Source organism: Pygocentrus nattereri, chromosome 8, assembly GCF_015220715.1.
Source record: "Pygocentrus nattereri isolate fPygNat1 chromosome 8, fPygNat1.pri, whole genome shotgun sequence".
NCBI classification, from domain to species: domain Eukaryota; kingdom Metazoa; phylum Chordata; class Actinopteri; order Characiformes; family Serrasalmidae; genus Pygocentrus; species Pygocentrus nattereri.
The window spans coordinates 17,376,825-17,389,115 of NC_051218.1; the positions used below are offsets into that span (position 1 = coordinate 17,376,825).

The 12,291-nt window shown below is 41.7% G+C and overlaps 1 protein-coding gene across 2 annotated transcripts in view; it reads right to left on the minus strand.

The window, feature by feature from the left end:
* Window positions 1–12,291, minus strand: part of pigg (phosphatidylinositol glycan anchor biosynthesis class G) — a 157,650-nt gene that overhangs the window by 128,070 nt on the left and 17,289 nt on the right. The gene's annotated exons all lie outside the window — the stretch shown is intronic.

A 12,291-nucleotide genomic window follows, 5' to 3' on the forward strand; every position in this document is an offset into this window, starting at 1 on the left:
GAAGGAAGAGAGGGAGAGAGAGTAAGAAGGGAGAACATAAAGGGAGAGAGAAAGAAAATCTGAGAGAGAGAGAGAGAGAGAGAGAGAGAGAGAGGGAGGGAGAGAGAGAGAGAGAGAGAGAGAGAGAGAGAGAGAGAGAGACAGACAGACAAGAGAGAAAGACAAGATTTGAAGGCAAGACGAAAGAGATACAAGAGGGACACAGAGAGTGACAGCGAAAGTGCGAGCGCGTGTGAGAAAGAGAGAGAGAGAGAGAGAGAGAGAGAGAGAGAGAGAGAGAGAGAGAGAGCATGCAAAAAGAAGAGGGAGATTGAGACAAACAGGCAGTAAGGCAAGATCTGAAGGCAAGACAAATAAAGAAAAAGAGAGATAGAAATAAAGAGAGAAGAAATTGACAAGGAAAGACAGGGATACAGAGAAAGTGACAGAGAAAGAAAAACAGAGAGAGAGAGAGAGAGAGAGAGAGAGAGAGAGAGAGAGAGAGAGAGAGAGAGAGACAGACAGAGAGAGAGAGAGACAGAGACAGAAGATGTAAAAAGAAGAAGGGGATTGAGACAAACAGGCAGTTAGACAAGATCCAAAGACAAGACAAATAAAGAAAAAGAGAGGGAGAAATAGACGAGGAAAGACAGGGATGCAGAGAGTGGTGGCGAGAGACAGAGATACGGGAAGAAGAGAGAGAAAAGGAGAGAATAGGGAGAACGAGAGAGAGAGAAAGAGCGAAGGAGAGAGAGAAAGGGGGGGTGAAAATCACATTAGTTGAGGAGGCTTATAGTGCCAAGTCTTGAGGCAGTGAGGGAGAGGATGCAGCAGCGGCTCACACAACACAGAGTTCTGTTCCGCTGTGGTCAAATGTGGTCAAATATTGAATAAATCCAAATATCTGACTCACAGAAATGCTAAGGCATGCACTCAAGAAGACAAACCAGTGGGAGGAAACACGATCCATACCCTGACACGAGACCTACTTACTGAGCGGATTTGCATACATATAAAACACCATTTCTGTTACAGTATATCTGAGCACCATAAGCCCTTGGCATGGAGACCACCCAAGTGCAACATGGATTTGAGCATGTAATCACTAATTAGCCACTTATTCGGCGAGCTGTGACTACGTCTCAATTGGAATTGAATAAGTTTTGAGGTAGTTAGAGCTCCTTCTGCATCACTTGAGTGGTTAAGAAGTGCAGCAGGCAGGCCAGGTGAACCCGATTTGGCATTTGTGCTGAAGATAGCAAAAAACACACTGTGCAAAGTGTAGAAACTTTGAAACCCTGCAGAGAACATTTCTACTGTTTCTGATTTATCATAGACAAGAGACATTTATCTACAGCTTCCTGAAAAGAGGATTTCTACATTTCTCTTTCGTCATAAGTTAAGTCCATACAGCAAACACGCCATGCGGAGAAGAGAACTTGGAGAGGAAAAAAAAGTAAAGTTCCCACACTTCGTCCCTCTGTGAGGAATAAAGAGAAAAGCCGCTTAAACAGAGACAATGGAACAAAGATGGAGGTAAAGCCTAGATCAATGCTAGGCTTACCTGGATGTTCAACAGTTCAACAGGAAGGCCTTTTAAAGCTTGATCTGCTATGGCTTCAGGAAGAGACCGGCAGCTATAAAACTTATGCCACTGCTCGCAAAACCTGCCTTAAAAGGTGAGTTAACTCTTTGAAGTCACTCTTATTGCCCTTATTAATAAAAGCGTGGTGCAGTACATCATTTTCCCCCTCACCCTTACTTAACGCATCAAGCTAACACAAGCAGAAAAATGTAAATCTGCAGAATGTAAACTTTTATTCAGTCGTGATGGCTGACCACAAATACACAGGTTCCTCACTGAGTGTGTTTACATGCACTTAATAAAGTAATAACTGCAGAAAATCAGATTTTCAATCTTTGATCAATCTGGGTAATTAGATAAAGGAAAATTCCGGACCTACACGAGTCAAACAATAATCGGATTTCTAGTCTGCAATCTGCCACTAAACTCAAAGAAGATGATGTCTTGTAAACATAACGTAAAACTCAAATTTCATGCTGCGGCTTGCTGCCACCTCGTGGCAACGCCCTCGCTTATTTCCGGTACCTCTGTCTGTTTTCGCACATGCGCATATTCAGAAATCCGAAAGAAATCAGAGTAAGAGTTTAGATGCCATGAGAAAGAAACTGGTGTCTGCTCTTTACATGACCGATTGAATAATCACATAACTGCAGAAATCTGATGATGATTGGATTACTGAGTACATGTAAACACACTCACTGTTACTAGTTGCCAGTGTTACAAGCTGTCCACTGTTAGTAAGTCAGAGACCGCCCTTACATTCAGTTCATTTTGATCAAAATGGCCATTAAGGAAAAGGAAACTGGCAAAAAGAAGCAAATTTGCACTAGAACACCAAAACTGAATACCTGAGCTGAGTAAGGTTGTCTGGGCTGAGAGTCTAAATTTGTTTGGTTTTTCCCTCTAATGGCCTGCTTTAGACCATTACTGCTCCCATTATCGCCTAGGCAGGACTGCTGCCCGTCTTATGAACTCAGCAAAAGTGAGACACTTATTGATAAATGCACCAGAAGACCCACAAAAAAATCTATATAGTAAGGCTTTTTATGTTTTTCTGAGTCATCGTAAGCATCCTAATTGTGTTTCGGTAAGGTGGACCAGTTAGTGTTCTAAAGTAGAACGATGCTTGCGCTTACAGGAGATGCATTTGCAATGATTTGAGATATCAAATATGTTAATAAACAAGGACTGATGGTGTTTCTTTTACATGTTTTTTTTATTTAGTGGGTACATATTCTAAACATATTTTCACTACATGTAACTGTATTCTGAATACAGACGTTTCAAAATGTAATAATGATCATTTCTGTATTCTGAACACAAATTTCAATGCTGTGAAATTGATATTAGCAGAGTTGCTCCATTACGATTTGAAATTGATTTTCTACATAACTAATTTTTATGTGACCATTTTCAAACCTTTATTCTTTTGAGTTAAACTGGCTGTTGTAGTTACTGTGCCTTTACGACTGACCTATGCATGTTAGCTCTGTTCTGATTGGCTGTCTTCATATCATGCCTCATTCAAAAAGCAGTCTGTGCTGAAATCACTCCTAACAGCTTCAGTGTGAATGGGTTGAGCTAAACTGCTGTAGATTAAAAGGTGGATATGTGTTTATCTTTTGTATCACAGAAACAGTAGATTTATAATGGGCTGTTTATGTAGTCTGATTTTCATACATGGACTGTATGGGCTAGGTGAATCATACATTTTGAAACGCCAACTATGTTTACATACTACATCCAACTTTATTAAAAAAATAAGACTCAGTTGTCCATAATACAGGCCCTTTAAGATACAGTTATGTATACAGTCTGATTCTGTGGAAAGAATAAATTCTCTTTATACTGTTGCCTTGTGCTTGCTGTCAACAAACCAGTCAAAAGTGCAGAAACAAACCTGTCAGTTCATGTAAATCAAATCTAGTTTCTTATGTAAGTACAATCACATTTAAATACTATGGTAATAACTCTAATGGTTAACTTTTTTCAAAGTAGCTCTTATCTTGGGTTATTCGGGTTGATTAACACTAGAGCACTGAAGAAAGATGTAGCTGACAGCACAAATCTGAAGACACGTAGTCATCACACTGTAGCTGCTTTTCAGCTGATATGCATAAAAACCTGTTAAAATAACCCAAAAAGAGATTTTTTTGCAGAGCAAAAAGATCTGCTGCAGTACCGACGTCACTGAACCTTAAACAGCAGAATGAATCTAAAAAAAATCTGAAAAAATAAAGCTACCAAACTGATGACCCTGAGCGCAGAAGCAGCCAATCTGCCCAGCCCTACACTCCTATAATACGATCCAGTATAAGATAAGGTCCAGGAGCCGGGCAGGGGGGCACTCCATCTGTAGCCATTCACAGGTCAAATTGGCGCTGAGGGACAGGGTGAAATAACGCTTTCAGAAGTGAAAAACACTTCGCCGCCCTTGCTGACCGTCATTGGCACTCGGTAATTTGCTGATGTGGATTGGCCAGCGCACATGCTCCCATGGGCCTTTGCTGTTTTAATGAGCGATGTCACCTGTCGGCACACACCAACAGATACACACACATTGAATTTGACCACAGATGGAGGGAAGATGCATGTCTGTATATCCTTGGCTGCTGGAGGAAAGTGCCTTTTCCTTGAAACTGATAGTTTCTAGTTTTTAGTTTAGTTTGTTGTTTCTTTTACAAAGGATCACTGGTCATCTGCACAAAAAAGCTTAAGAAAACATTGTCTTTATGTTTTCCGTTTTACTTTAAGTGAGCTGCACAAAATATCTTTAGGAAAATATCTAAGTGTGAAATGAAAAAATCCATAGTTTCTACTTGCACAGTTGCAAATGCTTCTTTGATGCCAATCCATGTGTGTGTGTGTGTGTGTGTGTGTGTGTGTGTGTGTGTGTGTGTGTGTATATATATATATATATATATATATATATATATATATATATATATATATATATATATATAGGCTGGCACTGCAATGCGAGCTTTGCGAGGAGACGTGGAGGAGGCTGTAGGAGGGCAACAACCCAGCAGCAGGACCGCTACCTCCGACTTTGTGCAAGGAGGAACAGGAGAAGCACTGCCAGAGCCCTGCAAAATGACCTCCAGCAGGCCACAAATGTGCATGTGTCTGCACAAACGGTTAGAAACCGACTCCATGAGGATGGAGGATGGGCCCGACGTCCACAGATGGGGGTTGTGCTCACAGCCTAACACCGTGCAGGACGCTTGGCATTTGCCAGAGAACACCAGGATTGGCAAATTCGCCACTGGTGCCCTGTGCTCTTCACAGATGAAAGCAGGTTCACACTGAGCACATGTGACAGACGTGACAGAGTCTGGAGACGCCGTGGAGAGCGATCTGCTGCCTGCAACATCCTTCAGCATGACCGGTTTGGCAGTGGGTCAGTAATGGTGTGGGGTGGCATTTCTTTGGAGGGCCGCACAGCCCTCCATGTGCTCGCCAGAGCTAGCCTGACTGCCATTAGGCACCGAGATGAGATCCTCAGACCCCCTGTGAGACCATATGCTGGTGCGGTTGGCCCTGGGTTCCTCCTAATGCAGGACAATGCTAGACCTCATGTGGCCGGAGTGTGTCAGCAGTTCCTGCAAGATGAAGGCATTGAAGCTATGGACTGGCCCGCCCGTTCCCCAGACCTGAATCTGATTGAGCACATCTGGGACATCATGTCTCGCTCCATCCACCAACGCCACATTGCACCACAGACTGTCCAGGAGTTGGCAGATGCTTTAGTCCAGGTCTGGGAGGAGATCCCTCAGGAGACCATCCGCCACCTCATCAGGAGCAAGCCCAGGCATTGTAGGGAGGTCATACAGGCATGGGGAGGCCACACACAACACTGAGCCTCATTTTGAATTGTTTTAAGGACATTACATCAAAGTTGGATCAGCCTGTAGTGTGTTTTTCCACTTTAATTTTGTGTGTGACTCCAAATCCAGGCCTCCATTGGTTAATAAATTTGATTTCCATTGATGATTTTTGTGTAATTTGGTTGTCAGCACATTCAACTTTGTACCAAACAAAGTACTCAATGAGAATATTTCATTCATTCAGATCTAGGATGTGTCATTCAGATCTAGGATGTGTTCCCTTTATTTTTTTGAGCAGTGTATATATATTTATATATATATATAGCAAAAGCGGTGTGTGTCTGCGTGTGTGTGTGTATATATATATATATTGGACCCCCTTTTGAGGCCATCTTCTTCAAGGTTCGATGTGTTGTGCATTTAGAGATTGTATTCTGCGTTCTTTGGTTGTAACAAATGGTTATCGGAGTTACTGTTGCCTTTCTATCATCTCGAGCCAGTCTGCCCAATCTCCTCTGACATCAAAAGGCATTTTCATCCACACAACTTCCGCTCACTGGCTATTTTCTCTTTTTCTGACCATTCTCTGTAAACCCTAGAGATGGTTGTGCGTCAAAATCCCAGTAGATCAGCAGTTTCTGAAATACTCAGACCAGCCCGTCTGGCACTAACAACCACGCCACATTCAAAGTCACTTAAATCACTTTTCTTCCCCATTCTGATGCTCGGTTTGCACTTCAGCAAGTTGTCTTGACCACCTCTACATGCCTAAATGCCTTGAGTTACGGCCATGTGATTGGCTGATTAGCTAGACAAGCAAACGAGCAATTGAATTGTACCTAATAAAGTGGCCGGTGAGTGTACATACACACACACACACACACACACACACACACACACACACACACACAATACAAAACTGACCTAAAATGCATTTGGTGGAAATATGCATAAAGGGTCTTATGGTGTAGTCCACAAAAAAAACTTTCCAATTTAACACTATTTTATTATCAACATTACATTTAAAAACTCATATGTCTGTAAAAAAGGCAATTCTACTACATAAAAAAATCACTTGCTTGAACACAAACCCAATCTGAGCTTAATACTGTAAATGAAAAATGTGTACATGATATTCTGATGGGCCCCATCAGGCTCAGGTCAAGTATCAGACCTCTAAAATGTTTATCTGGACACTCATAAAAATACCAAGATAGAATGCTTTGTCTTAGTGTGATGTTTCTTTCAAACTTTCTTCTCAGTGTTAGGCAAGAAAAGTTTTACTGGCTCTAACTATTTAACTTTTAAAACATGTGAATAACTAGATATTATGTTTATCGTTAGCAAGACATTAGAGAGGAGATGTGTACAAGAAGATGGTTGATACGGAAAGACAGGCCTTTAGTAATGGCACTATAGAAAAAACATTCTTTTTTCAGTGTTCAGTGTTTTCACTTGTTTTTTATAAGACATACAAACAACATGCAGGCTTTGTTGTGTAAATTCTTACACTAAATTTAAGAGGGTTCAACTGCATAATTTACAGGTTGCTTCAAACAAAATCTTGGGTAGGGAATTCCAAAACAATTGCACAAAGACCTGAGCTGATCCCAGATCTTTACATGCCCACCTAACATCCCTGAACAGGTGTGTTAAGCCACTCTGAGTGAAACTGTTTACATTTTAATGATTGAATTATGCAGCAATTTTGAAAAAAAAAAAAAAACACTGTAATTCCCCTTTATGAAAGGAAGCCACAGGCCTGTACTTGGAGAAGAAATGCTTATCCTCTACCAACACTACATAAGTTCTGTCCTGGGCTCGCCCTTGCCTGCTAAGCAGACGAGTTAACTGAGCGCACGCCCTCTCTTTCCAGGCTCTGAAGGGTACGGGCAATTATCTCTCTCATCAGCACTGCATCAAACAAGCCTGCAGCGCAAGACTGAGCTTTTATGACTGTCTGACACAACTAATGCTCTAAAGCTCCTAGGAGAGAGACAAAGAGAAGACAGACAAAGAGTGTCGCTGTTTTTGTATATGTGACTTTCAGAAAGGCATCTGGTGGCACACACACCTCTGGGCACTATTCAAAGGACCCATAACATGAAAGTCAAAATTTTCTGTGCTGTTTTAAACAAAAAAAGTTACATGTCCGAAGTAAACACTGTTAAAACCAAATTACTGTTCACTTCTTCACTCCAAATAGAAAATATGTGGAAACTTCACCAAAACTATTATGGTTGTTCATGTCACAACTCTGAACACATTTACACACGACCCAAGCACATTAAGCAGCTACTTTGAGCACTGATACTGCAGACAGTCCATAGCAGACTTACTGGAGTGGAAAATGTGAGGAAAACGAATGAACATTGATTCCTGTCAGCCAGGAATAGCACAATGTGTTACTGCAGCCTTCCAAAGGATCTAGATATCTGTCTTGTGAAGTGGTCAGCTAAACAGAATAGAGATTGTTCATATTGGTCATATACTGATACTGTAAGGACTGTAACAAAAACAGCCTGTTTCATTCTAATAGATTAAGAGGTTTGAATCATAAGATGGTTGTTTTTCAGTACATAGAAAGACACAAATGCTACAAATGATCCTAAGAGAGAAAAAAAAAACAATTTTTAAAGTAAAACAAAAAGGATAGTATGAGCCCATTATTAGCTGTACATGTCCATAGACACACACACGCACACACAGGCAATTCTCAAAATCGAGCTACATCAAAAACAGACCTGTGTGTAATAAAGTAGAACGCATCGGCAAATGCAAGGATTTCATTTCCTAACTACGAGCTACTTGTGAAGAAAGCTCTTTAACGACTTTTAAAAATGTGAAATAACCAGAATTGTATGCTAGTGAAATAAGACATTTTCACTGAATAAAGCTACTTAAAATAATTATAAAATATGCAAGCCTATTTGGTGACATCAGCTAATTGTGATTTTTCTGACCAACATATATATATATCTTCTTCTTTCGGCTGCTCCCTTTAGGGGTCGCCACAGCGGATCATCTGCCTCTATCTTGCCCTATCCACTGCCTCCTCTACTTTCACACCAATCATCTCCATGTCCACCTTCACTACATCCATAAACCTTCTCTGAGGTCTACCTCTTCTCCTTCTACCTGGCAGCTCCATCTCCAACATTCTTTGCCCAATATATCCACTATTCCTCTTCAACACATGACCAAACCATCTCAACCTGGCCTCTCTGGCTTTATCTCCAAACTGCTCCACCTTCACTGTCCCTCTGATCTGCTCATTTCTAATCTTGTGCAGCCTTGTCACTCCCAACGAAAATCTCAGCATCTTCATCTCCGCCACCTCCAGCTCAGCCTCCTGTCTTTTAGACAGAGCCACAGTCTCCAAACCACACATCATAGCAGGACGCACTACTGTCTTGTAAAACCTTCCCTTTCGCTCTTGCTGCCTTCCTTCTGTCACACATCAGCCCTGACATCCGTCTCCACCCACTCCATGCTGCCTGCACCCTCTTCCTCACCTCTTTTTTGCACTGTCCATTGCTCTGGATGGTTGACCCAAGATATTTGAAGTCATCCACCTTTATGACCTCTACTCCTTATATATATATATATATATATATATATATATATATAAAGTATTTAGTCAGCCGCTGATTGTGCAGGTTCTCCTACTTAGAAAGATGAGAGAGGTCTGTCATTTTCATCATAGGTACACTTCAATTATGAGAGACAAAATGAGGAAAAAAAATCCAGGAAATCACATTGTAGGATTTGTAAAGAATTTATCTGTAAATTATGGTGGAAAATAAATATTTGGTCGCCCACAAACAAGCAGATTTCTGGCTCTCACAGACCTGTAACTTCTTCTTTAAGAAGCTCTTCTGTCCTCCACTCGTTACCTGTATTAATGGCACCTCTTTGACCTCGTTGTCTGTATAAAAGACACCTGTCCACAACCTCAAACAGTCAGACTCCAAACTCAACCATGGCCAAGACCAAAGAGCTGTCAAAGGACACCAGGAAGAAATTGTAGCCCTGCACCAGGCTGGGAAGAGTGAATCTACAATAGGCAAGCAGGTTGGTGTGAATAAATCAACTGTGGGAGCAATTGTAAGAAAATGGAAGACATACAAGACCATTGATAATCTCCCTCATTCTGGGGCCCCACTCAAGGTCTCATCCCGTGGGGTCAAAATGATCATGAGAATGGTGGGCAAAAACCCCAGAACTACACGGAGGGACCTGATGAATGACCTGCAGAGAGCTGGGACCAAAGTAACAAAGGCTACCATCAGTAACACACTATGCCAAAAGGGACTCAATCCTGTAGTGCCAGGAGTGTCCCCCTGCTTAAGCCAGTACATGTCCAGGCCCGTCTGAAGTTTGCCAGAGAGCATACGGATGATATCATGTGGTCAGATGAAACCAAAATAGAACTTTTGGTACTGTGAATCATGGGGGTGGAAACATCAGGCTTTGGGGCTGTTTTTCTGCAAAGGGGACAGGACGACTGATCCGTGTTAAGGGAAGAATGAACGGGGCCATGTATCGTGAGATTTTAAGCCAAAACCTCCTTCCATTAGTGAGAGCATTGAAGATGGAACATGGCTGGGTCTTCCAGCATGACAATGATCCCAAACACACCGCTCGGGCAACGAAGGAGTGGCTCCATAAAAAGCATTTCAAGGTCCTGGAGTGGCCTAGCCAATCTCCAGACCTCAACCCCATAGAAAATTTGTGGAGGGAGTTGAAAGCCTGTGTTGCCCAGCGACAGCCCTAAAACATCACTGCTCTAGAGGAGATCTGCATGGAGGAATGGGCCAAAATACGAGCTACAGTGTGTGCAAACCTGGTGAAGACTTACAGGAAACGTTTGACCTCTGTCATTGCCAACAAAGGTTATGTTACAAAGTATTGAGTTGAACTTTTGTTATTGACCAAATACTTATTTTCCACCCTAATTTACAAATAAATTCTTTACAAATCCTACAATGTGATTTCCTGGATTTGTTTTTCTCATTTTGTCTCTCATAGTTGAAGTGTACCTATGATGAAAATTACAGATCTCTCTCATCTTTCTAAGTAAGAGAACTTGCACAATCAGTGGCTGACTAAATACTTTTTTGCCCCACTGTGTGTAGTGTGTATATATACATATATATATATATATAGAACTCTAACTGCCACTTCTGTTACATCAGCTAACACGTTCCTACTCTGTCTATAATCATGCTGTGTGTTGGCGGGGGGGTGGGGGGGGGGGGGGGGGGGGTGCCATCCCACCCACCCAGACAGAGCGAGGCCAATTGTGCTGTCTTGGACTCCTGGTCACAGATGGCTGTAGCATCACCAGGGATTGAATTTCTTGATGATACGGCCAATGCTTAGACAGGTGCACCACACGGGAGCCCTCTTGAATGCATTTGAATGCAATTATTTTCTATAAAACAGCAGGCTTGTAGCTGGTGTAGCAGAACGCCAGTTCACAGGCTCTGTGTTTTTAGGTTATATTTCCCCAAATACAACTTTGACGTCAAACGTTTATGTAAAATATGATTAAAATTGCAGCAAAGCTGTGAATTGAAAATTTTACCCAATTTTGATATAAAAATGCTTAACTGTTCAGACCTGTTATATATATTTTTATTCTAACAATCTCAAAATAAGAAACAGACGTATCAATTTAAGACAAGTTCACTTACCAACATATCATTTTTGCAGTGTCCCTATCATGAATGTGCTAGAAGTCACTGAAAGACAGACAGTAAAAGACAAGCAAAAGAGAGAGAGAGAGACAGACGGACAGAGGCAGAGATTAAGAAAGAGAAATAGAGAATGAGTGAGATTGAGAGAGAGAGAGAGAGAGAGAGAGAGAGAGAGAGAGAGAGAGAGAGAGAGAGAGAGACAGAAAGATAGGCAGAGAGAGAATGAATGCACAGTGAATAAGTACAAGCAAGAAATAAAGAGACAGAATCAGAAGGAGAGAGCGAGGGAAATAGTAAGTAAGTGTGTGTGAGAGAGAGACAGAGAGACAGAGAGAGAGAGAGAGAGAGCGAGAGAGAGAGAGAGAGAGAGAGAGAGAGAGAGAGAGATAGAGTGCAATCACCATATGTGTCTGCTTTTGCATCAACAATGCAGCTGTTTGCAGAACAACTGAGCCTTCAGCCACCAATGCAGGACTAGAGCTAAAGTCTTCAGAGCGTCATTTCAGGGAGAAAAGGGGGGAAAAGGGCAGGAGGATGTCTTTTAATAAAAAGGCATTGCTTTGAAAGCAAGTAAAAGCTCCAAGGCTGGTTGTGGTTAAAAATGCAGAAGAACAGAGTAGCGGTTATGATTCTATTAAATAAAACAGCAGTAAAACGACGTGCCGACCGCTTTAGATAAACTCATCAAAGACTGAAATTATTCACACAAAGCGCTGACAGAGACATGAGCCGAAAGCGGTGCACGGATACTCTAGAACATTGGATAAAACATGAACATGAGCAAGTTTGATGAGGATGATACAATACCAGCTCCAGCGGGGGTTTGGAACTGAAGAGCGAATGCTGCCACTCGATTGAAAAGTATGTTCAAAAAGCAGTTGACAGTGACCAGATCAACAAGTGTGGTTAGACATAAGAGCACGTAACAGAACAGAGGCTGCAGTGAACAGCACGGACAAAAGAAGACCACCTCATAAAGGCTCGATGGTGACATGCACTGTAGAATTTGAGTCAACAGCATGAAACATTTATATGAAAGAGCTAGAATATGATCTAAGAGAGACGTGCTTTGAAAAAGCAAACACACAAAAACAACTCAAGCAAAGCCACATTTGATTCTGCCATAAAAGCAAAACGAAATCATCAGACTAAGCCCTTGATTAATGGATCAAGACCTAATTTCAATAGAGGCTGG